This window comes from Piliocolobus tephrosceles, unplaced genomic scaffold (genome assembly GCF_002776525.5).
Source record: "Piliocolobus tephrosceles isolate RC106 unplaced genomic scaffold, ASM277652v3 unscaffolded_14386, whole genome shotgun sequence".
NCBI lineage: Eukaryota > Metazoa > Chordata > Mammalia > Primates > Cercopithecidae > Piliocolobus > Piliocolobus tephrosceles.
The window spans coordinates 1-5242 of record NW_022295850.1 but is presented as its reverse complement, the minus strand read 5'-3'; the positions used below and the strand labels follow the sequence as shown (position 1 = coordinate 5242).

Below are 5242 nucleotides of genomic sequence, written 5' to 3'. Positions count from 1 at the left end.
AGAGGGTTTCAGGAGCTGTGCTTGGTCAGACCTCTCAGCTGGCTGAGGCCCTGGGCGCTTTCTTTGGACCCGGGCTGGGGTACTACCACCAGGAGGGAGGCTGAGGATTCAAGGGCTTGTTAGGATGCTGGTATCATGGGCTGGAGACTTGGAGCAGTCCCTCCAGTCAGTGCCAGTCATGCCTGCAACTTGTCCCAGCTTTTCAACAGCCCTCTGCAGAGGCAGCCCCAACCTCACTTTATACAGGAGGAAACTGAGGCCCAGAGGCTGGCCGAAGACTTGCCCATGGTCACACAGCAGGTTGGGGGCAGAGCTCAGGCTTCCTGCTGCCACCTCCCCGCAGGTCCTTACAAACAGAGAGGGTGTGTCTGGGCCAGAGGGTGGGCAGCCCAAGGGAGGGAAGTATTGTGCACAAAGCTGGGCGGCAGGGATCTCGGGATGTGGGTGCAGGAGGAAGCCGCTTGCTCTGGGCTGTGGCCAGGCAGTAGTATTCACCAGGCCCTGGGGCCCACCCCGCTCATCCCCACAGACCCAAATATAAAGGCAGATACTGTGTGGGTGAGCGGAAGCACTTCCACCTCTGCAAGCTGCAGGCCTGCCCCACTGGCCGCCCCTCCTTCCACCACGTCCAGTGCAGCCACTTTGACGCTACACTCTAGGAGGGCCAGCTGCACACGTGGGTGCCCGTGGTCAATGATGGTGAGTGCTGCCTCCCATGGAGACACTGAGGCTCAGAGGGCTGGGGGTGTGTGGGTCCAAGGTTACCCTATGATGCAAGCAGGAGGCCCAGTCTCCACCCCAAGCCTGGGCCACTCCCACTGTCCCCTGGGGCTGCTGCTCACCCCTAGCTCCCCAGTCTACAACCTTGCAGATAGCTACCAGCCCAGCCAGAGCCTCCAGCATGTTGGTGCTGCTTGGGAGCCTCTAGCCTGCTATGGATGTGTGTCACAGAGTGGTCTTCCTGGTGGCCTCCACACTCCTGCCCCAGCTGTTGCTGATGGCTCTTCTACTTGGGCCTCCAGTGAACCCCTGCGAGCTGCACTGCTGGCCCTCAAATAAGTACTTTGCCAAGAAGTTGTGGGATGCCGTGGTCGATGGCACCCCCTGCTACCAGGTCCAGGCCAGCTGGGACCTCTGCATCAATGGCATCTGCAAGGTGTGCCTGGTTAGGAAGAGGCTCTCCCAGCACTGGCTGCCCTCAGCCCCACTGGCGGGCCCCAGGTTCTCTCCTGGGTCCTTCCTGGTCCTCTTCAGGCCACCTTCCCCATGCTCTACCATTGGATTTCCCAGCCCCCACCCTCTATGATCTCTAAGGCAAAGCCCCTGCCATACCTCCTGGCACTGGGGACCCTTCCCAGTCAGGCCTCACTTCCCTGCATCTCCTTGGATGCCTGCACCAGCACCACCCCAGCCAGGAAACCAAAGCCCAGACAGTGACTTGACCTCTTGCTGGCTGGCTGACCCCAGGCAGTGGTTTGCTCCCTGACAGAAGGGGTTAAATGAGGTGGCACAGGTGACATGAAGGGCTCTGAGCCCCGAAGAGTAGTACTCAGTATTTGGTAACAATTTCTATTCATATTTTTAATAACAATGATGGCCTCTCCTCTTTGCCCATGTCCCTAGCCACCTACTTGTCCCTGCTTCTTGCCCTCTAAGCCACTGGTGTATCAAGGCCTGGGATCTGAGGAGGACCAGCAGGGAGGTGCCAACCCCCAATGCCTCCCCTGCATTCGCTGGTCTGGAGTGCATCAGATCCCCTGCCTGCCCACGGCCTTTGCAGAACTCTTCCCTTCTCTTGTCTCATGTGATGCTCACGACATGCCTTTAAGCGAGGGGTGGGTCTCCCCATCTCACATCTGAGGAAACTGAGGCTCAGGGAGGTAGAGAAGTTCACCTCCCTGAGGTCAGAAGCAAAGCTGGTGTGGGGCAGGGCCAGAGAGAGGCCTCCCGACCCCCACTCCCAGCTTTCTCCTCCTGACTCTGGCTGGCCCCCAGGACTGGGACCACAGAGGGCTGACCACCAGCACCAGGGGCCTCCCCTCCTGTGTGTTGCAGAACATGGGCTGTGACTTCAAGATTGACTCCGGTGCTCTGGAGGATCGCTGTGGCATGTGTCACGGCAATGACTCCACCTGCCACACTGTGAGTGGGACCTTTGAGGAGGCCGAGCGCCTGGGTATGGGATGGGACCGCTATTGGGGAGGGGTGTGCTCTTCACCTGGTGGCCCCTTCCCCATCTCCCCTGGGCCCCTGTCCTTCGTCTTGTGGTCCCCACCCAGCCTAGAGATGGCTAAGCAGGGAAGCCTGGCTGGGGTAGAATTCTTACAGGAGTCAGGGGATCCCTGGCCCATGTGCAGAGACCTGTCCCCACGGGGAGTCCTCCGGTCTCAGAGACCCCAGGCAGGGCCAGCTCGGCTTGCGTGTGGACCCTGGACCTTTCAAAGAATGGTAGTCTCCTCCTGAAGCTTCTGAGATGCCCAACTCCGTACCCTCACCTCTGGTCTGTTTTGCACACGTTGCTCAAGTACTGACTGTGTGCTAGGTGATGGGGACATGCAGGTGAAGTGCTCAGTCCTGCAAGGGGACAGAACCTTCTGATGTGACCAGTGCAGTAGACGTAGGCCCAGAGGGCTGTGGGAGCACCAAGGAAGAAGGTCCTGGCCTGGGGAAGTCAGGGAAGGTTTCCTGTAGGAGGTAGAAGTTGAGCTGAATCATAAAACTCAGAAGAGATGGAAGTGGCCTTCCAAATGGAGGAAAGAGCTTGTACCAGAGCCTGGAGTCAAGAAGGGAAGGCAGGACCAGCTATAGGGCCTTGAGCACCAGGCTGAGAAGCTTAGAGTTCATCCCGGAGAGCAGTGCACTGTGTTGGATAAAGCACTGGCCCTGGAGGCTGCCCATATCCCAGCAGGACACTCATGCATGTTACTATCCCTGTCTGCCTCACTCTGCTCATCTGTAAAATGGGGATAACAATAGTACCTAGGCTATAGGGCTGTTACCCATAAGCTTACACATGTGAAGTGCTGAGAGTAGTGCCTGGCATGTGACGGGTGTGACGGAAGTGAATGAATAAAAGCAGGCCGCATGGGGATGAGGAGGGTGTCCCAGGAGAAAGGCCTGAGCACTTTGGTTTTTTCAGAAAGAGAATGTCGCTGGCCTTTAGTGTAAGAGATGGATCCAGCCTTGTGATGAGACCAGCTTAGGTCCCCAAGTGAGGGGTGATGGGGCATGGCCACGGGGTCAGGATTTGTGGCACCTCTGCGAGGTTTTGGTGGTCTATGACAGATCTGAGCAATTTGGGGAGCTCAGACTTTAAAGCTAATGGTGAAATCTTTGGCATCAGCAGGTGGAGGCAAGTGGGGAGAGACGTGAGGGAAGCGGGTGGGGATAAGCAACCTTTTCACCCTGGGCACAACCTACCCACAACCCTTGGCTGACAGAGTATGTGGACGTGGGGCTGATCCCAGCCGGCGCACGCGAGATCTACATCCAGGAGGTGGCCGAGGCTGCCAGCTTCCTGGCACTGCAGAGCGAGGACCCAGAGAAGTACTTCTTCAGTGATGGCTGGACTATCCAGTGGAACGGGGACTACGAGGTGGCAGGGACCACCTTCACATATGCACGCAGGGGCAACTGGGAGAACCTCACGTCCCCGGGTCCCACCAACGAGCCTGTCTGGATCCAGGTGTCTGCCTCCCAAGGCCCAGGCGGGGGGAGCAGAGGCGGAGTCCCCAGGCCCAGCACCCCTCATGGCAGGTCTCGTCCTGGAGGAGTGAGCCCTGGGTCAGTCACAGAGCCTGGCTCTGAGCGAGGCCCTCCTGCTGTGGCCTCTACCTCGATTTTCTCATCTTTAAAATGGCCCAATCATGTAGCTGCAGTTCACAGAGGTGGCTGGGGTCGGCTCCTTTAGGACTGAGTGGATGGAGAAGACACCTCGTGCTCACAGGCTCCTGCCTGCCCACCCAGCTGCTGTTCCAGGAGAGCAATCCCGGGGTGTGCTACGAGTACACCATCCACAGGGAGCCAGGAGGCCATGGCGAGGTCCTGCCACCCGAGTTCTCCTGGCACTGTGGGCCCTGGACCAAGTGCACAGTCACCTGTGGCAGAGGTGAGAAGTGGGGCAGGCACAGCCCCGCCAGCAGGGGCTTCATCTCTGGACAGGGATGCTGGCTTCAGCTTCCAGCTCACTGCTGGGCCACCACAGGTTTAGAAGTTGGCTTCTCTGAGCCTCAGTTCCCCATCTGTGAGATGAGGCTGGCAACTGCCCCATGTCACAGGCCCACTGGGAGGGTAAATGGATGAGGCAGGTGGGTGCTGGCTCACGGCGCGTGCTCAGTGTGATGACAAAACGTGCTCATTATGATGACAAAACGAAAATGGAGAACTGGGCAGATACCTTCCAAAGCTAGGAAACCCATGTTATCTAATATAGCTGTTTTATTTTATTTTATTTTATTTTATTATTTTATTTCATTTCACTTGAGATGGAGTCTCACTGTGCCGCCCAGACTGGAGTGCAATGGTGCGATCTTGGCTCCACCTCCCAGGTTCCAGTGATTCTCCTGCCTCAACCTCCTGAGTAGCTGGGATTTACAGGCACGCGCAACCATGCCCAGCTAATTTTTCATTATTAGTAGAGATGGGGTTTCACCATGTTGGCCAGGGTGGTCTCGAACTCCTGACCTCAGGTGATTCGTCCACCTCGGCTTCCCATAGTGCTGGGATTACAGGCGTGAACCACTGCGCCTGGCCTAACACAGGTGTCTTTAATTGGATAAACGTGAAAACCAACACATATATTTGCAGCACTAGACATTTGGGGAATTGTCTTTCAGCAAATTAGCTGCTTCACAGGTGTACTACTTGGGAGTGTCTGCAGAGGCAAGTGCCCCATGGTGTCTGGAACAGACAAGGATTCTTTGTCTCAGGCAGGAAGTCCCAGGTGCACAGTCCAAGCTGGCGGGATCTGGAGCTGACTGGCCCTCAGCCACACCATCCTTGCTACAGCAGCCTCCCCTCACTCCTCTTGTCACAGATGGTGTCCTCCCTTCCAGGGCTCTTATCCTGTACTGGGCAGGAAGAAGGAGAGGGGAAAGGGCTGACTCCCAGCGAGGGACTTGTGCCTTTTTCTCCCCAGCCAGGACTGTGTCCCAGACCCCCCTAGTTGCAAGGGAGCAGCAGTGGGTTGTGTTTTTAGCAGGTATCATTGCTCCTTGAACTAAATCAAAATCTGCTGGTGAGG

General features: G+C 57.1%; 1 pseudogene; it reads left to right on the top strand.

Annotated features, from left to right (window-relative positions):
• The first annotated feature begins 529 nt into the window (after positions 1 to 529).
• LOC111533208 lies at positions 530 to 4302 on the top strand (annotated as a pseudogene).
• The last annotated feature ends 940 nt before the right edge of the window (positions 4303 to 5242 follow it).